Raw genomic sequence first — 26,623 nt, forward strand, 5'->3', positions numbered from 1 at the left:
CTTCTGGTCATTAGTGTACCGATCTCTCCAAAGGACGACGGTCTTATCTCGCTCTGATCTCGGATGGAAACTGAAATTCTTCTCAAACGATGGATTCTCAGTTCGTCACACCTTGACATGTGTACCAACGTTTTTATGATCACCGTTTCAGGACATGTTTGTAACGCTTTATTTAAACTGTTGACTGTTGCAATAGGACAAGCAACCCAAAGGGAACCCATAGAATGAGGAACAATTGGACAAAAGTCCCCAACAATCAGGCCGATATGGATGTTTAAAATATGTGTCAGAAAGTTAGAGATTAGTAACTTCTTTAAACCTGTGGCCAGTGAATGAACAGTCAGTCCGTCAGAAGATTTCATTCTACATATAACCCTAAATGAAATTGTAAGAGAAAAACAAGATCTTGCATCCGTGACAAGATTTTACATAAGCTCCAAAATTACCAAGTCCCATATCTACCTTTGTACCTACTCCTTTTGATGAATTTGCCAACATGTAGGTTCACACTTGTGCGTTGTAATCTTGTAATTCACTAATGTTATCTTTATTTCTGTTTATTTTGTTTCATGTGATGCTGTTTCGTGTCATATCTGGATGGAAATATTATTCAAAACCAAAAGGGCGTAAGTATTGTTATACAAATGTAGAAACAATCTGGGGCATATAAGACATGAACAAACAATATTTAAGAGTCAAAATGACCTGTTGTGAGGAGTGGGGTAACAGTTTTTTTTGGCTTCTATAAACTCCTCAAAAGAACGCCACCCATACAGACTGGCAAGTAGCATAAACCTGATAAAAAGACGCTGGTGTACACTTTAATAAACTCACTTTATTTCTTCAAGTGCACCATATATTCACTCCATTCTGAAAGGTTATGTTGTGACTACGGAGCCATTTGGTTTATGGGCTTTTGACTTCCCCACATGACTGTGTTGAAAGTATTATCCAACCAGGCAAATATGGCATAACCAGGAATCACATCATCATGGGGCTATAAATTTCAAGGCATATAAATCCTAAAACCTGCATTACTAAACAGATTTATGAATCGGATGATGAGGTCTATAAAATCAAACAACACAGGGTGCCCTGGTAAGACTTGAGGCTCGTTTAGAAGATTTTACAGGTAAGTGTGATTGACCGAAAGTTAAATCTTGAGCGATGAAAAGACTTGGTTTTGTTTCTTAATAAACCTGTAATTTAGGACTTGAATTTGGAAATTAAATGTGCATCTAATCAGGTCTAATGTCTACTTACTGATTCAGATTTGCTTCTTTCATGTTTTTGAAGGGAATGACAATGGATCCCCAAGAAGGTCATCATATGAATCATATCCCTGTTCAGTACGATGAAAAATCCCAACAAGAAAACTCGAGCCTCATTGGATATTATCAAGAATGAATGAAACTGATATCCCCCTAGGAGTTCACTGTCTGTACCTTTGTAGGATGAATGAGCACTATACCTTTGTGTGTATGAGTATGAATCAAGTATGAATGAATGGCGCGGAATCCTCTGACCAATGACACAGCCCTCGTGTAGTCTATTCACATGATTATGACTATGACTTCAGATCATAATACCTTTGTAGGATGAATGAGCACTATACCTTTGTGTGTACGATTATGAATGAATGGCGCGGAATCCTCTGACCAATGACACAGCCCTCGTGTAGTCTATTCACATGATTATGACTATGACTTCAGATCATAAAGCTCTCCCCGGGGGGTCATTTCGGAGACCCCTCTGTGGTACTTTATGACTGACAGCGTGCTCAACCTTACACCAGATCCGTGTCACCCCGGTGGGAGCTGATATTGATCTTAGCAAAGCCTGTGATCTGGTCATCTATGTATTTCTAATAGAATCTTCTTCCCAATGTCCTCGCTGAATTCAGTAATAATTCTTGATGATACAACATCTACCAATATCTCGTTAAGTCTTTCTAATAGTGTTTCATTCTATTTCATCTCTTTCGAATTCAATTCTCTTTTTCCATCTCCTTTCTCGCTGGTCTATCTTCTATCTTTCATGATCTTCTAAAACGTTTCGTATGTCTGTCTATGCGCGAGTTTTGCTTATTTGAATTCAGTAATAATTCTTGATGATACAACATCTACCAATATCTTGTTGAGTCTTTCTAATAGTGTTTCATTCTATTTCATCTCTTTCGAATTCAATTCTCTTTCTCCATCTCCTTTCTCGCTGGTCTATCTTCTATCTTTCATGATCTTCTAAAACGTTTCGTATGTCTGTCTATGCGCGAGTTTTGCTTATCCTCTCTTGCGATTTCCAATGGAAATATTCAATAGAAAGTTGGTTCGTTGTGTCAGATCCGTACGTGCTGTTTTATTCAAATAACTGTGTTTGCTTGTGACTCTGGTAAAAGTTAAAGCTCCTTATTGGTCTCTCTGTGTCCATCATCAATTGGAGTCTTAACACCCAGAAAACCATCAGTGTGCTCCAACACATGCAAGAGTGTGTAGAAGTGTAGGTGCTTATTTATGAATCTTTCCTTATAGCTGCCACTTCCTATTGTTAATTGTTTAAACGCCCAAAATCCAACTGGCAGAACAGCGTGGATTAGTGAAAATTGATGAAATGGTTGTAGAGTTTATCGTTTGGTGAGTACTAAAATGTAGGAACCCAGCATGCATCATCCAAATCTGGGCACATCACGAGACCATGTCAAACAATCATTTGTTAGAATCTTGTACAGAAGCTTGATATGACGTGATTTATTGTCGGTTCTAGTCAGCCAACAGTGGTGGATTTTGACCCTGTAGTAAGTACCTGGATTGTAATGGTAAAAGTTTTTGGTTAAATTGAAATTAGCAAAATTTGAAAAAGCTTTCTCAAATTAGCAAAAAAAAAATGGTATGTACTAACAGTTAAAAGGATTTTTTTGATGTTTGATCCTAGAAGGGAACTCCTAAACAAAGGAAACCTGTTTGTTCCTATAGAATTCCTAGTAAATCTAGTAATCGTGTAATGTAACTAAACCCTGTTTATCCCGCGTTCTGGGAATCTGAATTCATCACGATTAGCACAATTTGATAACGAGGAACTCAGCCTCTCATGGTACGTTTCCACTCACTCTACATGATCTGTTTCCACTTAAACAAATGGAAACATCTTTTGCCGATCAGCAAATGCGGAGTGGAAACGTACCATGGTCTTCCAAATCCATTACTCCGCCACTGTAATCTCATGATTCAGATATGACATATCATATTATATTCGTAATAAATGTTTCTCTTCCCCAGAGGTCACCAAAGTCACCACGAGAGATGCTGGGTCTCGTAATTCACGAACATTGTCTCCTTCACCAGTGGTTTCCACGGCAACTGCAGCTCAGGAGGAATCGTGCGATTTTATCAAAACTTTGGGTCCCAACTTCTTGCAAGATTGCTCCCAGCGATAACCCCTGTGTAGTTTTAACTGTAGCTCAGGAGGAATCGTGCGATTTTATCAAAACTTTGGGTCCCAACTTCTTGCAAGATTGCTCCCAGCGATAACCCCTGTGTAGTTTTTATTCAACAGATTCCTCTTGGATGTAGTTTGAGACTTTTTGAGCTGTGCTTGAAAAAAGTCTGTGTTTTTTCATTAACGTTAACTCGGGACTCAGGGTTTGTGCGAGATCGGAAAGCAGGCATTATCCCTGGGATATGTTGCAATTTGCAATTAGAGAACCAATTGTATATGGGCAATTGGGCACACATCTTCGAATGTTCATCAGTAGCATGAATAGCATATCCACTACTTTTTGCTTGACAGCATAGAAATGATAATGTCCTATTGAAGAACATGATGTGATGGCCACATTTTTTCAAAGACATATACCTACACTCTTTTACGAGGAGATAAAGAAATATTCGTCTTTAAAAAGGAAAAAAAGTGCAATAAAATAGAATAAATAAATTTTGAACAAAGAACAAAAAATTGAATGAACTCACATCTCGCGGTTTGTACGTTGAAGGTCATCCGTGAGGGCTAGGGAGGGGTGAAGTCGTGACGTCACGTCTTACTCACTGACATTGCTCGAAGCACTCGTTTTATATTGATGTTTTTTGTCCTCCTCTCTCAACCGGCCTTGTGGCGCAACGGATAACGCGTCTGACTACGGATCAGAAGATTCCAGGTTCGAATCCTGGCAAGGTCGAAAATTTTTGCATTTGTTCTTTAGACATATTTGTATGTCCTTTTACTTACGCGAATTTTTGGACTTGTATTACTTTTTTCATTGATGTAATAAGCAAGGATGAAAAGCGCCCTAACCATTTTTCCTATCATTTCAATCTTTAGATTCTTTAGAGAGGAGTTAACCATTGGTTATGGCCCTATTATTTAGGAACGAATTTCTCAACTAGGTTAAGACCATTTGGCTTGATCACTGAAGATCTTATCCAGAGGCATAGGGTCAAACTTCTTCAACAGTATGGATAATTTTCATTCTTTTCAGTGGCCTAATGTTTTGTGTTTCTCCAATCCCATAATCAAGTTGAACAAATATTTCGGCCCATTCCACAACCCATTGATTACTCTAACTACTGCATTCCCCCTTAATGACTAGTGTCCATTTATATAAACCTAGCTATACTTAAGTTCATTGTATTATTGTTAGCTATGAACCTGGTGATATTTGGTGATGGCTTGATGCCGACACTCATGGTAAATTACAGGCCGGACCGACTTGGACTGCCCATTCATTACAAATTAACACTTCTGAGTATTTATGGCGTTAGGTTCACCTAATCTAATGTTTTGACTCGGGTAATTATAGTTTTTGTAGTTCTAAAGTACCTATACTCTTGATTTTGGATTCAACTTTTTAGCTCTTTACATTTTGTTTTCAAGTTCCAGCATTGTTTTAAAGCTAAGCTCATCAGTTATAGGTTATAGGATACATGCTTTGGTACATTGAGATCATGAGTAACTCTGTACTTGTTTGATTTTGATGATGATTGTCTACTACTGGAATTTGATGAAGCCGATGCTAAACGAGCAACTGCCCCTACGAATCCTAGTATGCTTCTAAAGGAGTTAAGCGACTCATTGCCCACACCCCACACCAAGCGAGCATAATCTTAAGGACATTGAACTCTTCTTCTTTTTCTTCGCCTTTTCCCATGTTCAGATGGGATTGGCATTTGTCGTCGGCCTCTCAATCAGCTTTAGAGCGATCGCTTTGAGGCCAACTGGTTTTGGCTAAAGAAAATTTTCCGAGTGGATGCCCTTCGCACTCAACCTTCGCTATTGATCTAGCGTAAGGAAATTTGGACTAGTCTACTCCCTGTTATAGTCCCCTAGCTAGACGCTGATCTACTCTCTGTCTATGGTCCCTCAGCCGAACTTCCTAAAGATATTGGACAAGAAAAAAAAAACGTTTATTTCAGAAAACCCGTTCTTGAACCACGGCCCTACGGGTTCAAAGTTTGATTGATCCGAAGTGACGGGGACACCTGTCCTAAACCTCACCTGTCCCAACCGAGCTTAACAAGGTGCGAGGACCCGGACTTTAAGTGGTGTGTGTGTGTTTATCAAATAATCATAAAAAATTCTTAATAGCTCCCTCACCGGTCATTTTCCGCAGGAATCTGCCGCGGGCATTTCCCCTGACAATTTAAATACAATAAATATATAGATACTGTAAAAAAAAAAAAAGTTTAAAAAAAGCATTCCTAAAAAATGTTGTTTAATCCGCGAGGGGATGTATTTTTATTAGTCAAGTTCTGGAAGTAATTTACACTCAATAAATTTTACAATTAAGAAAAATGTGGTTTCTGTACCCCCAGGATGTTTATGACCGTTCAACTTGTTTATGACTTGCTGAAGGCTGACGGTTTTTGTTGACTGTCCAAATATTGTATTTGAGAGTAAAAACCTCATTTCCATTAAAAAAGGAAAAGAAAACATATTATGACCGTAACCTGAACCTCAAGGTATAGGATGGTCAGAAGTCAATCATTCCATCATACTCCAGAAGTATGCACATTCACAACGCTCCAAAGACACTCTGGAGCCATCAGAGGTCATCGAATAACTCAAGAACAGCTTTCAATCATGTGAACTATGCAGGCTCGTGAATACCTCTCCACCCATAGAGCGGTTTCAAGTCCCAGGTCAAAAGTCACCCCCATTCAGAGGCCCAATGAGTCATAAATCAATTATTTCGCGTTCCCAGAGGTAACTTCGGCCACAGTCGCCACGGGCTACTTTAGCGGGGTGCATTTCAATGGCACTCTTAATATGAGAACTCTTATATCGCGACTCTTTACTCTTAAATAACAACAGCGACTCTTAAATACTTGAGTCATTATGCAGTGCGTAGACTGGAGTACCCCCTAATGGTTTGGGGCATGCAAAGTTTGCATCCATATTGATTATAAATCACAGCCTTGTATGTATTGGTTGAAATATTTATACTTGGCTTTCAGCTGTTCTGACACATACGGGAATCGGTTGTCGTATAGAATAGAATATACCTTGTTTATCCTGCCAGAATGAGTCTGAAAAGTCCCTTTACTCCCGCAGACTAAACAAGGTCTTGTACATATATTTCATAGGTAAAGTTTACAAATATGTCGATAAAACCTCTCGTATATACTTGACTCCTTGGTAATTCATTCAGATTTTACCAGACCTTCACCCAACAAGCCAAAGTTATAATAAGTTGAACTTGTTATTTTACATATCTACATGGACTATACGGGAATCGGTTGTCGTACAGAATGGAATATACCTTGTTTATCCTGCCAGAATGAGACTGAACAGTCCCTTTACTCCTACAGACTAAACAAGTTCTTATAATATAAGATTTCATAGGTAAAGTTTACAAATATGTCGATAAAACCTATCGTATATACTTGACTCCTAGGTAATTCATTCAGATTTTACCAGACCTTCACCCAACAAGCCAAAGTTATAATAAGTTGAACTTGTTATTTTACATATCTACATGGACTTTGTATAACAATACTTACGCCCTTTTGGTTTTGAATAATATTTCCATCCAGATATGACACGAAACAGCATCACATGAAACAAAATAAACAGAAATAAAGATAACATTAGTGAATTACAAGATTACAACGCACAAGTGTGAACCTACATGTTGGCAAATTCATCAAAAGGAGTAGGTACAAAGGTAGATATGGGACTTGGTAATTTTGGAGCTTATGTAAAATCTTGTCACGGATGCAAGATCTTGTTTTTCTCTTACAATTTCATTTAGGGTTATATGTAGAATGAAATCTTCTGACGGACTGACTGTTCATTCACTGGCCACAGGTTTAAAGAAGTTACTAATCTCTAACTTTCTGACACATATTTTAAACATCCATATCGGCCTGATTGTTGGGGACTTTTGTCCAATTGTTCCTCATTCTATGGGTTCCCTTTGGGTTGCTTGTCCTATTGCAACAGTCAACAGTTTAAATAAAGCGTTACAAACATGTCCTGAAACGGTGATCATAAAAACGTTGGTACACATGTCAAGGTGTGACGAACTGAGAATCCATCGTTTGAGAAGAATTTCAGTTTCCATCCGCACATCTATCGGCCTGATTGTTGGGGACTTTTGTACAATTGTTCCTCATTCTACGGGTTCCCTTTGGGTTGCTTGTCCTATTGCAACAGTCAACAGTTTAAATAAAGCGTTACAAACGGTGATCATAAAAACGTTGGTACACATGTCAAGGTGTGACGAACTGAGAATCCATCGTTTGAGAAGAATTTCAGTTTCCATCCGAGATCAGAGCGAGATAAGACCGTCGTCCTTTGGAGAGATCGGTACACTAATGACCAGAAGCTAACAAACCATCGAGCTGAACACGACTAATCACCGCTTTCATATCAGCTTCGGTGGATCTGGTTACAAGTATTGCCCTCGAGTGGTCTGCTGGGATCTGAACTTGGGATTCGAAAGAGTTTAGTCATCGGCATAGGGTATACCAAGTGGTTATCAAAATTCAGAAGGGATTTAACAGTCATTTCAGAAGGATTCTATGATTTTTTTTTCTCTAGAAAACTCTTAGAAAACCCGTAGATTCGTAGAAGCTTAGCCCATCCTTTAGGGCTGTCTAGAGTGTCTAGCCCCTACATCTAACACTCGTATTTATGAACAAGAATGATCGTTCTTAGATCAGTCTCAAGTCAAAATTGACCAATCAAATGCCTTGAGAACTGGGATCTGAACTTGGGATCCGAAAGAGTTTAGTCATCGGCATAGGGTACACCAAGTGGTTATCAAAATTCAGAAGGGATTTAACAGTAATTTCAGAAGGATTCTAGGTATGATTTTTTTTCTCTAGAAAACTCTTAGAAAACCCGTAGATTCGTAGAAGCTTAACCCATCCTTTAGGGCTGTCTAGAGTGTCTAGCCCCTACATCTAAGCCTCAGATTGGGCTTTTTGTTACCGAGTTAAGCTAGAAAACCCTTAAAATGGGTAAGTAGTGTGTACACTTGGACTTTTAGAAATCGGAAGTACAACTTTGTGAACCAATTATCATATTAGTGCCACTCATTATCCTACTATGCATATAGGGTGTCCTTAAAATTACTTTTTTAAAAATAATTAGGGGTCCATAAAATATCTCCTTGCTAAAATTAACCTCAGAGGTGTTTAACAGAATCAACACTATTCAACACTCATGCCAGAATTCTACCAAGGCAGAAAAAAACCATCTACAAGTGCATTCGATATTGGTTTCCTCCTGATCCACCCTTTTGTGAAGAGGCTGGGTTTATTCAATATTGTTATTATACCGAAGTAATAAATCAGATTGGCTTTTTGTTACGGAGTTAAGCTAGAAAACCCTTAACATAGGTAAGTAGTGTGTAGACTTGGAATTTTAGAAATCGGAAGTACAACCAATTATCATATTAGTGCCACTCATTATCCAACTATTCATACAGGGTGTCCTTATCTTTACTTTTTAAATAATCAGGGGTCCATTAAATATCTCCTTGCTAAAATTAACCTGAGAGGTGTCTGGAAGAATCAACACTATTCCACACTCATGCCAGAATTTTACCTTCTTCTTCTTCCTCCTCGCCTTTTCCCGTGTTCAGACGGGGTCGGCGCTTTTCGTCAGCCTCTCAATCAGTCCTAGGATGACAGAGTTTTACCAAGGCAGAAAAAACCCTCTAAAAGTGCATTCGATATTGGTTTCCTCCTGATCCACCCTTTTGTGAAGAGGCTGGGTTTATTCAATATTGTTATTATACCCAAGTAATAAAAACAACACATTAAAATTATAAATAATAGTAGCTCGAGACCTCTCTTCTCCTGCAGACAATTATAACCTCATTGCATCAATAAATGTGCATGGTGTACCACAAGTTAGTGAAGCTCTCAGCATAATTATGGCACGGATAACATGAATTTATACTAACTTGTTCATTTGTTTGAAATTTGACGATAATAACTTAATAGCAGTTTATTAAATTTCTATTGGTCAACAGAGCAGTGATGTGGATGATAACATGAATTTATACTTGTTCATTTGTTTGAAATTTGACGATAATAACTTAATAGCAGTTTATTAAATTTCTATTGGTCAACAGAGCAGTGATGTGGATGAAAAGTGTCCCTGGGTCGAAGTTGGAGATATATGCGGTTCGGCGGTTATTTAGTGCCAAAGTTCCATTATTTAGGGCTTAGCTTTTGAGAAAGTTCGAAAGGAGTCAGCATTTCCTCTGGACATTAAGACACTTTATATTCAACAGTTCTTTTTATCTTTTTCAACAATTTATTCTTTCTTGATCTTCAACAATTCTTTCTTGATATTTTTTTAACTTCTCGTTGGTATTTAACTGAAGTTGGAGATATATGCGGTTCGGCGGTTATTTAGGGCCAAAGTTCCATTATTTAGGGCTTAACTTTTGAGAAAGCTCGAAAGGAGTCAGCATTTCCTCTGGACTATAAGACACTTTATATTCAACAATTCTTTTTATCTTTTTCAACAATTTATTCTTTCTTGATCTTCAACAATTCTTTCTTGATATTTTTTTAACTTCTCGTTGGTATTTAACAATTCAATTGATCGCTTTATCCGCTACGGTTGAGAAGCGAGCAACGTAATCCCTCGTTAACAAGTTTCTTTCACCCACATTATTCTATATTAGTTCTATATTATTCTATATTAGTTCTATATTATTAACGCGGATACATAATGATTAGATACATTGCACAGGTATATAGAAATCACTAGGATCCTATACACATAGCAATCATCGTGGCTTATCTAAGATCTTTACTTTGGGCCTGTACGAGTGTTGGCAAACAGCTTAGCACAATATTACTTCCCTCTTTTGTGGCAAACAATAATAATAATTGATTTATTATCAAAATTTTAGATTAGATACTATGTATGTATCCAATTTATTTAATATTTTTTTAGGAGATTTAAACAGTTTTCTTTGCTAGTTTACCCGATTGTTTTGCGTGAAAGGCGACTCGTGTGGGGTTAACAAGTCAAAAATTTAAAATTCAATACCATTACACTTGGTGTTATTTCAATTATTTTATACATAATTATTATGTCTATTTGTCTAATGATTTATCAGAAATTTCCAAAGGTGAATTTTCTTAAATTCTTCTTTCCCTCTTTCTGATTCTGTTCTGTTCTATTTTTCTAATACCTTTTTCTCCCTCCTTTGTTTTTCTCTTTCCTAAGATCTTTATCTTTATCTCTTAATAGCTCGCCTAGTTAGAAAAATTTAGATTTTTTTTTTTCTCTTCTTCTTCTTCCTTGAAGAATATAATTTCCAAGGTAATTTATTCATTATCAGAATGCATAGCGGTGCATTTCACCCGTCATAGATGAGATCTTTATCTTTATCTCTTAATAGCTCGCCTGGTTAGAAAAATTTAGATTTTTTTTTCTCTTCTTCTTCTTCTTCTTCTTCTTCTTCTTCCTTGAAGAATATAATTTCCAAGGTAATTTATTCATTATCAGAATGCATAGCGGTGCATTTCACCCGTCATAGATGTTCTTTTTCTTCTTGTTCTTAGAAAAAAATAATGTTTAAAATATATTTTTAGGGGGACTATTTAACTTTGTACAGCAAGTTAACATGGCCTCCTGTGTCTTGTGTATGTAAAAAAATAAATAAAAATAAACTACAGTAGATAATAATTAAATCAAGGAGAAAAACATACAGGAAAAAATTCTAAACCTTTGGAAAGATTTTTTTGTTAAATTCCCTTTAGAGATGAGCTTTTTTTTTATTATTATTATTTCATGCTACCTAGATCTCTTTTGGACGGAAATAAATGTTTTGCGGCCCAACACAGAACTTGACCACTTATAATAAGAAACGGATTAAAATTTTACCTATACTGATTTGATTACTCAAATACTCACCTGGTAATATGAGATTTCAATTTAACTTCATTTGTTTCATACTATCTAGTGAGAATTGCAACCTAGAAGACGTTCTCTCGATCCATATTAATTTTGAATTAATTTATGTTTAGCATTATTTATCAGTATTAGTATTCTAATAAAATATGTATAATTTATTTTAATCTAGAATTATTCTAGATAGTGATTCCTAATCCTGATTTAGTACCCTTTTCTTAGATTAGACCAAATCAAAGAGCGATGAGAAATATTAGATGATGGGTAAATAACTAGACAAGCAATCTGCACAAATGTAAGTTTGCAGAACATTAATTAATTGATGTTTCAATTAATTCATCATTTGAATAATTCACACATCTGAGTAACTATTCAACAATGGTGAAAGTACTAGTGGATATATTCTCTTTTTTTGACAATAAATCACGTCATATCAAGCTTCTGTACAAGATTCTAACAAATGATTGTTTGACATGGTCTCGTGATGTGCCCAGATTTGGATGATGCATGCTGGGTTCCTACATTTTAGTACTCACCAAACGATAAACTCTACAACCATTTCATCAATTTTCACTAATCCAGGCTGTTCTGCCAGTTGGATTTTGGGCGTTTAAACAATTGACAATAGAAAGTGGCAGCTATAAGGAAAGCTTCATAAATAAGCACCTACACTTCTACACACTCTTGCATGTGTTGGAACACACTGATGGTTTTCTGGGTGTTAAGACTCCAATCGATGATGGACACAGAGAGACCAATAAGGAGCTTTAACTTTTACCAGAGTCACAAGCAAACACAGTTATTTGAATAAAACAGCACGTACGGATCTGACACAACGAACCAACTTTCTATTGAATATTTCCATTGGAAATCGCAAGAGAGGATAAGCAAAACTCGCGCATAGACAGACATACGAAACGTTTTAGAAGATCATGAAAGATAGAAGATAGACCAGCGAGAAAGGAGATGGAAAAAGAGAATTGAATTCGAAAGAGATGAAATAGAATGAAACACTATTAGAAAGACTTAACGAGATATTGGTAGATGTTGTATCATCAAGAATTATTACTGAATTCAGCGAGGACATTGGGAAGAAGATTCTATTAGAAATACATAGATGACCAGATCACAGGCTTTGCTAAGATCAATATCAGCTCCCACCGGGGTGACACGGATCTGGTGTAAGGTTGAGCACGCTGTCAGTCATAAAGTACCACAGAGGGGTCTCCGAAATGACCCCCCGGGGAGAGCTTTATGATCTGAAGTCATAGTCATAATCATGTGAATAGACTACACGAGGGCTGTGTCATTGGTCAGAGGATTCCGCGCCATTCATTCATAATCGTACACACAAAGGTATAGTGCTCATTCATCCTACAAAGGTATAGACAGTGAACTCCTAGGGGGATATCAGTTTCATTCATTCTTGATAATATCCAATGAGGCTCGAGTTTTCTTGTTGGGATTTTTCATCGTACTGAACAGGGATATGATTCATATGATGACCTTCTTGGGGGTCCATTGTCATTCCCTTCAAAAACATGAAAGAAGCAAATCTGAATCAGTAAGTACTGTTTTGATCGATACTTTTTTTCCCTTCAAAAACGTTAGACCTGATTAGATCCGTGGCACAAGCTCTGCTTATACGGGTGGGTATATCATTTATATGAAAAAAAAAGATGCACATTTAATTTCCAAATTCAAGTCCTAGATTACAGGTTTATTAAGGAACAAAACCAAGTCTTCTCATCGGTCAAGATTTAACTTTCGGTCAATCACACTTACCTGTAAATTCTTCTAAACGAGCCTCAAGTCTTACCAGGGCACCCTGTGTTGTTTGATTTTATAGACCTCATCATCCGATTCATAAATCTGTTTAGTAATGCAGGTTTTAGGATTTATATGCCTTGAAATTTATAGCCCCATGATGATGTGATTCCTGGTTATGCCATATTTGCCTGGTTGGATAATACTTTCAACACAGTCATGTGGGGAAGTCAAAAGCCCATAAACCAAATGGCTCCGTAGTCACAACATAACCTTTCAGAATGGAGTGAATATATGGTGCACTTGAAGAAATAAAGTGAGTTTATTAAAGTGTACACCAGCGTCTTTTTATCAGGTTTATGCTACTTGCCAGTCTGTATGGGTGGCGTTCTTTTGAGGAGTTTATAGAAGCCAAAAAAAACTGTTACCCCACTCCTCACAACAGGTCATTTTGACTCTTAAATATTGTTTGTTCATGTCTTATATGCCCCAGATTGTTTCTACATTTGTATAACAACTGTTTCCCCACTCCTCACAACAGGTCATTTTGACTCTTAAATATTGTTTGTTCATGTCTTATATGCCCCAGATTGTTTCTACATTTGTATAACGAATGAGAAAATTTCATTATGGTATATTTTCCAGAAGTTCATTTTATTTCGGAGGAAAATGATAATTAAAAAGTTAAAATAAATATATTCTGGCAGAGGAAAAGCAGGAGGAGGAGGAGGAGGAGGAGGAGGAGGAGGAGGGAGAGGAGACTTTTTCGCTTCGGTGTCGTCTGTCTGTCTGTCTGTCATTGGTTTTGGGAGGGATGCTGAGATACAGGGTGAGCAAAGTTTACTTCTGGCCGGGACCACAATCTGAGTTCAAATTTAGAGTTAAACCAAGTTACAAAAGCATCCATCCAGATGTAAATTAAACCATTAAATTAAATTAAAAAAAAAGGATTGTATTCAGCAATCTGACTAAAAAGTTTAAATTAAAATTCGAAAATATTATTAAACTTTTGCTCTATTCATCTACTTATTTGTTCATACTATTGTTTGATACTTATTTGTTCATTCCACAATATTGTACATAAGATCGTCACGTTTAGCTGTCTAAATATTTCCCTGGAACATCGGGGCAGTGCTCATATACCGTGTGTCACCCGAGTCAACATGTCTCAAACCAGGAACACTGGTACACCTTGTATGCTTTTCTTTTATACAACGGGTATAGGAACGGAAAAACAAGTACACATTTTCAAGTACACGGCACACATTATGAATCCAAACAATACACTTCCCTACTATTTCTTCTAATGAGGAACGCGTTTTCGCTCCCAAACTACAAGAACATTATACGAAAAATGCTAAAAGTCAAAATAAGCATTATTAAAAACCATGTAAATTTGTTTCTGACGGCACAAAAAGAATTCAAAAGCTCGCGAGCGTTGTTATTTCTACCTTGTTGTTGATATTCTCCTCTGCCTTGTTGATAATAAATTCTAACTAAACCTCTCTACCCCCCTGAACGAATTGTTAACCCATTTGTCCCACCTCAAGAAGAAAATTTGTCAAACTTGGAACTGTTGAGGAAGTTCGTTTTCTCAAACTACAAGTATGTATCCATCCCAATGGATACATACTTGTAGACCTTACCCAATGGTACAATGTATCCATCGAAACATTGTTTGAGAAAGTTCGGGACCGAAACAACATCACCACCATGACCTTTTATACAACGGGTATAGGAACGGAAAAACAAGTACACATTTTCAAGTACACGGCACACATTATGAATCCAAAGAATACACTTCCCTACTATTTCTTCTAATGAGGAACGCGTTTTCGCTCCCAAACTACAAGAACATTATACGAAAAATGCTAAAAGTCAATACCTCAAGTTAGGTACCTACGAGCTACGTAAGGAAAACCCATGTAAGACCCTCTGAATTACATAAGGTAAGGTACTAAAACGGATATTAACACAAGCAAAATTTGAACTGATTTTCACGTTCGTTTTGAACTCTTGAATAAACAAAAACTGAGCTCTTGGTCACAGTATCTTTTTCGAGAGTTGTTCAGGACCATGAAAGGAACAACCTTATTCATAAAATACTCTAAAAATTCTTTTTATATTTTACAGACTTTAGCTTCCCTGGACTGAACAATCCAAAACAAAGAAAAGAAAGACCCAAGCAAGATAACAGAAATTCTCAAAACAAGAAGCCCACGTCAGGTTACGACAATATTAATCTGATTATTATTGCCCCGGTAGTTTGCCACTGGTAGATCCTTATCTTGAGAATCAGGAGAATATTGTCAAGGGGGGATAATTTGCATTGGCTCCTACCAGTCCATTGCTGGTGTCTCCTTGGTCCTCAAGCTCTGGGAAAGTTTTTCACGAGAGCTTCCAGATGTAGATGTAGTAGATGCGTGTCTTTTTATGGACAAGATGTGAGATGTGATTTAGCTTCTGCTTTTGACATCATTATCATGTTCGTTATTTTGTCGTCTGTGCTTCTGTGTTATCACCTTATGTTCATCATGCAATTGTCTCGCATGGAACATGTCTTGTACCTTGTCACTTAGCTTGCTTGTTTGTCTTTCCCCTCTTGAATGTTGTTCTGGGTGAAAAATGGTTTTATCTGTTTGGCGAATCCAATTTCCTCACGAATTGTTTCCCAAGTTTAGATGATTTCGTTAATCTTTTATTTAAACACTCATGTAGTTCTCGCTCACTTAGTACTTGGGCTACACAAATGCACACATAATATTCAAGCTCCGTAATCCAAACTATCCCAAATAAGGTAAAAATCCAAAGCCCTAAATCAAAATAAATTAAGTAACCAAGTTTTAATTTATACTAGAAGGCGCGATAAATTTCCAAGTGTAAAAACAATGTGGTTTACCTGAAGTTTATGTCTTTCTTCGGTAACCAAGTTTTAATTTATACTAGAAGGCGCGATAAATTTCCAAGTGTAAAAACAATGTGGTTTACCTGAAGTTTATGTCTTTCTTCGCGCTAGGATACCAAATATTTTGGTTCAGGACAATACTGGGCTATCTTGGTAGACCAAACATCCAACCTGGTAGCCAGAGGAACTAATAAAACTGAAAAAAGTATACTTCGACTGGTCCTTATGGTACCCCAATTGCTCGTTACTTGTGTAGAAAGTTCCAAGTTATATTCTCTAAAGAGCCAGTGAAATCTTGGATAACGTCGAAGATGTCGTTCATAAAAACGATGAAGAGCAATGGAGATAATGATGAGCCTTGTGGGATCCCGTTCTGGAGTATGAATTTGTCAGATAATTCACCATTGCACTTTACTATTATTTCTCTGTGAAGCAAGAAGTTGTACAAGTACTTTAGAATGTAACCATTGATGCGTAAAGTTTTGTAACTTCATTCTCATTAGTTAGGTAAATTTTAACAAGATCATTGTTTTTACCAGCGAAGACCATTTTATCGTCACCTACCAGATCTCCTACGGCACATAGATATTTTTCCATTGAGATGTCTGGATCAAAAGGAAGAGAGAAACCACATTTTTTAGACAAGTATAAGCTGTCAGTCTTGGGAGCGGTGGGGTGACTCATGTTCCTATTGAAATTAGATCTAGGGGCATAAGAGATGCGAGAGTTAATAGGTAGAGAATTCTTCAGAACGGCCGAAAAAGACATGGTGGTTAATGAATGGTATTAATCAAGCTGTAAACAGAAAGAGGTACACAGGATTAGAGTAAAGGTAATAGTGAGGAAAAGGTTGGAGGAAAGGTAACGTTAGATAGGTAATAGGTTAAACACAAAGGTTTTACAAACACTCGGTGTAAAAACACCGGGCGACAAGAATTGTCCGCGGTGGAGCGCTTAAGCCGCCCACCACTTTGAAAAGGGTTTAAAAGATGTTTATTTTCCAAGGTCCAAAAGAGCCTTTTGTTCACAACTTTCTCCATCAACTTGCCCAAGCAGTTGAGCAAGGAAATCGGTCTATAACTTGAGGAGAGTAGACGATTTTTACCCGGTTTCAATATCGGAGCTATTAGAGCTTCCCCCCACTGCTTGGGGAAAACACCAAAACGCCAAATGAGGTTGTAAAATACAAGCAGTTTTTCCAACGCCGCGAAACCACCATGATTACCAACGTTCGCTAGCGAATACGGTATGTATATCCCTCCTTAGGATTGTTAAGCTATACAACCTCCTTTTCGTTCTTCCTCTTTTAGGTTATCGACTGGCATACATTAATGAGAATTTCTCTAATGAGAATGAAAAGGATTTCTCCAGTCTAACAGAAAAGTATGAAAACACCCCCAGACCAGTCTACAACGGGTTAACATCTGAGGATAAAAGAGCTCCAAGTTTGAAGAGAGGGGAAAGGCTTCTAATTAGCGAACAGGAATACGAAGCACCTCTACAGGGGAAACGATGTAGATGTATGCCAGTCGATATTCAATGTATGCCAGTCGATAGTCGATAGAGAAATTCTCATTAATGTATGCCATACATTAATGAGAATTTCTCTAATGAGAATGAAAAGGATTTCTCCAGTCTAACAGAAAAGTATGAAAATACCCCCAGACCAGTCTACAACGGGTTAACATCTGAGTATAAAAGAGCTCCAAGTTTGAAGAGAGGGGAAAGGCTTCTAATTAGCGAACAGGAATACGAAGCACCTCTACAGGGGAAACGATGTAGGAAAACAACCCCCGGGTGACACACAAGTACCTCCCTGGATGGAGCGACTTCCTTGTTTGAGGATTTGGAAGGTTCTGTACAACCTACATTAGGTTAAAAAATAATAATAAAATAAGGTTAATATAAAGTTAAAAAAGCTTCAATAGGTACGATGGTACGTAGAGCAGAAAGACTAAGCTCCAAAAGTTATGAAACACAGAGAGATAGCTCAAGAATCCAGAAGTTTCGAAAAGCTACCAAATACAGAAAGAAAAGATTCGGAATACAGTGAGAAAGATCCATATGTTACGCCAAAACAAACTCCAAAAGCTACGAAACACATAAAGAATAAGCTTCAAGTCACAAATACAGGAAGGAAGCGCCAAAAGTTCGAAACACAGAAAGAGAGGCCTTTTACGAGTATGCCTAAGAAACAGAAAGAAAGCTCTAAAAGTTACAGAAACACATCTCCAAAAGTTACGAAAAACAGAAAGCCTAAAACCACATAGATACTGACGTCAGGCCCCACTCATTTGTCACCCATACATCGCATCCCTTCAACTATTTAGAACAAAATTTACGTCTTGTGTTGCCAAAAAAAAAAAAAAAACAGACTGACAGTGGTAATTGCCGGAGTAGATTCAGAATGATGTATGAACGTCAGGGCCCATTATATCTTACGTTAATGACGTATTTAATTACCCCCAACACCCGTGGCGGCGTCAACATAAACTATTCGGCGGAGAAGAGGAGAAGGATTGAATACGAATTGGGACGATTCCAAGAAAAGAAAAAGGAAAAGTCTGTGAGAGATTCGGGCTTTGTGGGCTCGTACATTCGTAAAACATATTACCGAGTTGGATTAACAAAGGACTGAGACTAAAGGTCCGTTCCCACTGTTTGTGTAGTGCGTAAGTATTGGGAACCATCTCATTTAAATTACATAAATTACATAGTCAACAGGACATTCGATAAAAAAAAAAAAAATCGGAAGAAATTCACGACAAGTGGGAATGGGAAGTCTGTGAGAGATTCGGGCTTTGGGCTCGTACATTCGTAAATCAAATTGATGGGTTTACCAAGTTGGATTAACAAAGGACTGAGACTAAAGGTCCGTTCCCACTGTTTGTGTAGTGCGTACGTATTGGGAACCATCTCATTTAAATTACATAAATTACATTGTCAACAGGACATTCGATAAAAAAAAAATCGGATGAAATTCACGACAAGTGGGAAGGGCTCGAACCAAGCATATTCCTGGGTTAAGATTTCAGGATTTTCAGGGCCTGTGCCAGGAGCGAACCTAGCTCTATTTGAGGATCCGATCATGAAGTCCTCTGTTGATCTGATTTGCTAATACTAATACCTTAAGGTATCTAATTCGACTTTAGAAGAGTCGAATCAGTCGATCCAAGGCGATTGGCGTCGATCGACATAGTATGGAAGCTGGTTTGGGCCTGTACGAGTGTTGGCAAACAGCTTAGCACAATATTACTTCCCTCTTTTGTGGCAAACAATAATAATCATTGATTTATTATCAAAATTTTAGATTACTATGTATGTATACTTGTATATCTTATTTAATATTTCTTAGGAGATTTAAATAGTTTTCTTTGCTAGTTTACTCGATTGTTTTGCCTAAAAGGCGACTCGTGTGGGGTTAACAAGTAAAAAATTTAAAATTCAATACCATTACACTTGGTGTTATTTTATTTTTTTTTATACATAATTATTATGTCTATTTGTCTAATGATTTATCAGAAATTTCCAAAGGTGAATAAAAGTAGCAGCATCTCCATTTGAATTGCCTTTTGTTTCAAATGAGATTTTGTAATTATACAGTTGTGTGTATTTAGGACTAGAACGTCCCATAATGTTTCACAATTCTTTTGAAGATTACTTTCAACCTTTGTAATTTTGCAGAATAAACACAACACACAAAGCTGATAAAATTCAGTACACCATTTTCCAAATCAGCAGATATGTCTCTTCGACTGCAAAATTTGTAGCGTGCAGTTCACAATACAAGGCCATGAAAGAAATCGCGTGCATAATGTACGGTGTACGAGATATGGGGACTTGAAAGAAAATCTGAATGTAATAGCAGTCAATGAATTTTCCCCAGGTCTACAGGCTTTACTTTTCCATTTTCTTTCGACCTGGGAGTTAGCCAAGTGACTGTCGACCTGGCTAGTCAAAATTGACAAGGAGTTTTCAACATTTCGAATTTTCGAGAAGTCAGTGCGTGGACATCTCATATAGTCACCCGTGTAGGATATCGCCACAGTCGATGTTGCGTTGCAGCGAGCTTCTACAGTGATTTGTCGGCTCTCAGAAACTGGTGAAAAAGAAAATGTTCCTTTCCCATTAAAAGAACTCGAAGCCATTACGATTTAAATATCATCTATCGATTTCATTAGAGCAATAAAAGAGGCAAAAAATTTGCTGAATTTTCAGCATTAATTGGAAATAAATTCTAATGAGCCGCAGGTCTCTGAACACTTTTCAAATTTAATTCACGCGGTTCATTATTTTTAATGAGTCGCAATGTTGTTTTTTTTTCTCCAATAAAAAGTGTTGCTTTTTTCCTACATTTAATTAAATTAATTAAGCAGCACTAAATAGATTTCGCAAATTATTATTTGTCATTTTATTTTTTTCACTGTGTTTTATTTATATGTCCCTCTCCTACCTTTCCTCGAAATTTTCTTTATAGGTATACACATACACGCTTACATTAACCATATTGCTTTTACATGTTATTTTTATTATTTCCCAAAACGTGCTCCTAAATTATCGCAATAAATAATTTGTTCAAATATTTTAACAATGTTTTGCTTTGGTTTTTATTTGCTTCAGAGTTCTTCGAGTAACTTTTGGTGGTCCCTTTAATATTGTTTTAATGTCATTGATTTATACTTTGCTCCGAGGCATTCGTATATTTGACTATCAGATCAGGCTTGCGACTTTCAATATTCAGTAGTAGTGCAGCTCGCGGTTTTGTAATCCAGAGGTCGGGAGATCAATAGGCAAAACTAACTTAGGTAACACAGAAACTTTTTACTTGTGTCACCAAGTCATGCACCATCATATTGTATGTAGGTTATACGAGTCGTACTTATGCCACATAATATCAAATAGCAACGGATCAAGAGATAGAACCAACAACGATACGTCCATTTCAAGCGGTTCCCAAGGATTTGGACATGGATCCAACAAGACAGGTAACGTATAATTCGAGCATAGAAATAAACGCACGACACCCATTAACAAGTGTGTTGAAATGCCAATTTGTTCTCAAGTGCTAAAACATAAACCTAAATAGCCAACGATAAGCTTGGGTGTCGTAAAAATGGTCTACGATGCAAGGCATCTACCATCATATTGTAGGTTATACGAGTCGTACTTATGCCACATAATATCAAATAGCAACGGATCAAGAGCTAGAACCAACAACGATACGCCCATTTCAAGCGGTTCCCAAGGATTTGGACATGAGTCCTACAAGACGGGTAACAGATAATTCGAGCATAGAAATAAACGCACGACACCCATTAACATGAACAAGTGTGTTGAAATACCAATTTGTTCTCAAGTGCTAAAACATAAACCTAAATAGCCAACGATAAGCTTGGGTGTCGTAAAAATGGTCTACGATGCAAGGCATCAGCCACATAATATTTATGTAAAGTAATCTAAAACATAGGTAACAACACTACTTAACATTAACACCATATCATAATAGGTACTTGTCATATGTATCTAAACAACATGTTTTACGATACAACAAACTCAACACAAGGAGTCGAATGAAGAAGACGAAGAAGGGGCTCGGACTAAATAAATGAACAACAACCATTTTAAATAGAACTGAAAGACATCGAAATAAAAGATAAAACCACATCAAATACAAAATTAAACATTATTGGTGATAAAACAAATCAAGAAGATTACTTTAATTTAAATATTTATTAATGAAATAAAAATAAACAACAAGTATTTTATTAAAAGACAATGAAATTAGAAAGATAAGGAGAGATAAAAAGAGAGAGAACTAGAATATAGACAAGAGGACAGAATTACAACAGCGCTAAACATTACAGAACACGTAAATGCACTTAGAAATCTCGGCGGTGATAGCTCCAGAAGATCGTTACAATATTTATCATCATACAAGGTCTGACCAAAGAAGATCATCAAATTCATTGGGATGAGCAAACATCACCCACCATCAATACCAAAACACCAAGTAAACAACCAATATCTTTAATAAGAGTAAATCATCGCTCTTGTAGGTACTTTCAATAACTTGACCGACTTGTCCAGACAGTTTGCAAATGCTTTGTTTTGGAAAAAAGGAATATCTCAATAACCCTTAGCGAAAAGTTCAACAATCAAAATTTGGGGTCTCAAATTCTCAATACCTATCTTATTTCCATACCACATTACCCAATCAGAAAAAGAGTTCTTTCCATCCCAGATTTCATTGTACTTTGAAGGGTGAGTTTGCGAGCCTATCAGCTAGGTATTATTACTTTTTAGGATTCTGAAGTTGGAATAAACAAATGCGAAACGTCGCGTCGCTAACAATGTTTTAGTAATTTAACCCCATAGGAGTGATCATCAGAAACAAAAGATTAATTTAATTTCTCCCTCATAGTCTGGCATCTGATCCTGTATAGACTGATCTATCGAGTGTCATTAATCCAATACACTTGGATCTCTGCCACTTTTGTATCACTGAATAAATTTTGTTTTCAATTTTGAGACTTTAAAGATGTTTCTTTTTTGCTGGTCGTGTTTTTTTGCTTTTTTTAGTCGCAGACGATTTTTTTTTCTTTTCTCTCAAGTGAAAACATTTTTCTCGTATCACTTATTGTGCGCCGATTTTCTGTTGGACACAGTGGACATGAACACTATAAATAATACGTTTTTTGCTTTTTTTAGTCGCAGACGATTTTTTTTTCTCTCTCAAGTGAAAACATTTTTCTCGTATCACTTATTGTGCGCCGATTTTCTGTTGGACACAGTGGACATGAACACTATAAATAATACCAAAACATGGCGACACTCTGGGTCTTCCTCAGGAAAATACAACGTGATATAAATCTGGCCCCGTCCTGCCATTCATAAATTTTATTTTCTAATGAGCAGCACCGAAAAAAGATGTTCCCTGGGACATGCCTTGTCGTTGAGGATACAGGAGAGTCAGAATTGCCTGGACATGTAGACCAGTATTGATCATATATTTAAATTGGATTAAGCTCCATGTTTCGTCGTCAAAGGGTTTTAAAGAAAACACTCACCATATTGAAAGAGTACCCGGGATTGTGTTCTGCGTGATGTACCCAGTCGACTAAGGTCTCTCAGACATTAGAAACTTTAGTCAGATGACGTTAGTAGGTCGGAGGTCGGAGTCGCACGACACCGCGGCATAATTTCCGAAAATGCGAGATTATTATATAGACAACCCTACTGGCGACCTAGTTGCAAGACTTTTCAGGAGACACAGTTGAGAAGTAGAGCTACCATATCTCGCGAATACGCTAATGTGCGAGAGGAGTAGAGGACCACTAGTCAAACACATCAAACCCATTTCCCAGCATACAGAAAAGCGAAACCTCCAGCCTCTACCGGGGTAAAGTGACTTTTCAGTCCTATCCCAGCAGGATAAACAAGGTATATTCTATTCAACCACCCTGTACTCACCCGTCGTCAAAGGGTTTTAAAGAAAACACTCACCATATTGAAGGAGTACCCGGGATTGCGTTCTGCGTGATGTACCCAGTCGACTAAGGACTCTCAGACATTAGAAACCGTAGTCATGCAGATGACGTTAGTAGGTCGGAGGTCGGAGTCGCACGACACCGCGGCATAATTTCCGAAAATGCGAGACTATCATACAGACAACCCTACTGGCGACCTAGTTGCAAGACTTTTCAGGAGACACAATTGAGAAGTCGAGCTACCATGTCTCGCGAATACGCTAATGTGCGAGAGGAGTAGAGGACCACTAGTCAAACACATCAAACCAATTTCCCAGCATACAGAAAAGCGAAAGCTCCAGCCTCTACCGGGGTAAAGTGACTTTTCAGTCCTATCCCAGCAGGATAAACAAGGTATATTCTATTCAACCACCCTGTACTCACGGTCTCACATATTCCTTACAGCCCATACACCGTGGTACCTGTAACATCATGTTACAGCTCCAAGCTCCAGGAAACATCGTCAACATAATACACAACATCAGCAGAAAACTCCACAGCATCATGTACGACAGGAAAATAACTTAATCAAAAGGCAAGAGGGAATTTTTGGCTTCTACCGCGGGGTACAAAATGCAAAGAGGGAAGGGAAAACATGGATGTTTTGATGTACTCGAAGATGCCGCAGGGGTTAAGGAGGGATAAAGGTTGGAAGAAGGGATATTAGGAGGGTAACGTATGGCAGTGTCTGAAATCAAAGCAGAAAAGCAACATTTTTCGAATCTGAAAGTCCCGGGTCTGTTATCCTCTCCGGCCTTCCTGTTACAGGAGCGGGAATGAAGATTGTGGCCTGTTGATCATTTGAACCTGTCCTGTATCCTTAGCAGTATTTTAAGAGATCCTTAGCCGTATTTTAAGAGATCCTAGGCAGTTTTTCAAGAGATCCTTAGCAGTATTTTACTTAGCAGTATTGTATACAGAGCTAAACGGTGGGACCACGTAACCCCTCTGTATAATCGAGCTCGATTGCTTCGAATTGAGGATCGGAGAAAAATCCTTACTCTCTGTCTACTCTACAAAATCCTTGTTACTGAATGTCCTCCCTACCTTTATCACAAATATGAATTCCGCTCCTCGGTACGTTCCAGAGTAACCCGATCCCACGAACTCCTCCTTGAAGTCCCTTCACACAACACTACATCCTATGGAACTTCCTTCCTCATCTCATCCATAAATCTCTGGAACTCGGTACCTCATCCCATCCTAAACTCTCTTTCTTTCCAGTCTTTCAAAGCCTCCTTAACAGAAGCAGTCAGCGAAGGGTTATTTTCCTCCTAATGTCCTTCAAAACCTTCCTTCTCAACTCTCGTGCTCCACGTCAGATTCAGAGGAATCCTAGGAACGCCTCTCTTTATCACCGGAGAGCAATCGGAAGCCCCGCTGTCTATCAGCATCATTCCACCCACTTTGCCAGAAGCGTCAAAAATTCCAAATTGCCGTGACGATACCAGGATATTAGGAGTTTTTAATATATTTTAATTTTATTAATAAAAAACTTGAAATCGTTAAACATTACTAGCAAGCGTTCATCAGAATATCTTGCAAGATATTATACTTGGGTATTTTCTTATCTTAACTTTTTTATACACAAATTCATATTAAGTATTATTATTTTTATTCAAGAATAATATTCATTGCTTCTGGTCATAAAGTTCTGTGTAAAATTCTAATACTAACCACCATCGCAAACACTTCACGATGCTTTCTCCTTGATAGAATTCATCTTTTGATATTGTAATGATTAAATGCTTTGTTGTCCATTGGTTGTTCATAGGAGACTGCATGTAAATTATTAAAATGAGTACCCTCAAACAACACTACAGACATTTCAAGATGGCTTTGTCTGTTTGTGCTATGTGGAGTAACAAGTTGCCAAATTGATATCTGGTGTGTTATTAAGACAATACTGAAAACTTGGATGTTATAATGGAACTTGATACTATTGAGATTGGCAAACCTGTGGTGTACAGTACCATTGATGAAAAAGACGATATGGTTCATTGATGAAAAGGACGGATTTTCACTCATTTTGGTTTGAGACTGGATCAGTATGCAACTGTACACCCGAAGTACGATTAATTATCCGTATAAATAGCAACTCCGATCAAGAATGATTGATCCACAACTCTTTCGAGCTGTTTATTTGAGAGAGCAAGAAAAATACAATGTACTTTTACATTTTTTTAAGAGCTACCAGATGTTTTTGGACGATTTTTTCCCCTTCATAAAAGCATCACCATCATCGGATCTTTATAAATATTATAAAGCTCATTTGAAAATTATTTTGAACCATTTCGCCCGTTGGCCATTGTAAAAACCGAAAACATGTCCATAATTAAATTTGAATACCTAACGAAACCAAAAGTCAACTAAAAGCCATAAGGAATGCTCTCATGAGATATTAAGAACACATTGTCTTTATGTAAGAAAGTAACATTGTGACGAAAACGAGATTATTTTCAGTCATTGATCTCCTTTGCTATTGATCACCAAAGTACAATGGTTAGTACATGGAAACAATTGATAAACATAAGAAATTTTTGTCTTTTCACACCTCTACATTTGAGGCAAAGCAGTATTTAAAATTAATATACACAGGTATTTATTATATTTTTTTTACTTTCTATTTTCCTTTTTGAAGGAATAGGTAATATTTTTTTCATTGCTGAAATGTACTGAGGTATGTAGGTAGAATAAATTTAATGTACTTCAGCCTACATTAAAAAACATGCTAGTAAAACATTAAACGAAACATGGTCGCAAGAGGAGAGGGTTCACAAGAGTCCACAACTTGGCTAGAACGGTAGATTTGCCGGCCGATAACACAACGCTACAGCGAACGTACTGTTTTGTATGCATTTAATGGACTGCTAATACAAGTCATAATATTAATAGTCTGCTGGGAGTGCTCCAGGGAAAGGAAACAACATGTATGTTCCTTATCAAGGGAAATGTCCCTCCTACAAGTTGCACTGGGGGTCTCGGATGTGGGGGTAACAGGTACAAGTGGAAATTTTGAGAGCCCTCACCTCCACACTCCACTCAAGAACTT

General features: G+C 37.4%; 1 non-coding gene across 1 annotated transcript; it reads left to right on the plus strand.

Moving 5' to 3' along the window:
• Positions 1 to 4,095: 4,095 nt before the first annotated feature.
• Positions 4,096 to 4,168, plus strand: Trnar-acg. The gene has a single exon. It is a non-coding gene; the product is annotated as a tRNA-Arg (tRNA).
• Positions 4,169 to 26,623: the final 22,455 nt, after the last annotated feature.

The sequence above is a fragment of the Diaphorina citri genome, unplaced genomic scaffold (genome assembly GCF_000475195.1).
Source record: "Diaphorina citri unplaced genomic scaffold, Diaci psyllid genome assembly version 1.1 scaffold218, whole genome shotgun sequence".
Lineage (NCBI taxonomy): Eukaryota > Metazoa > Arthropoda > Insecta > Hemiptera > Psyllidae > Diaphorina > Diaphorina citri.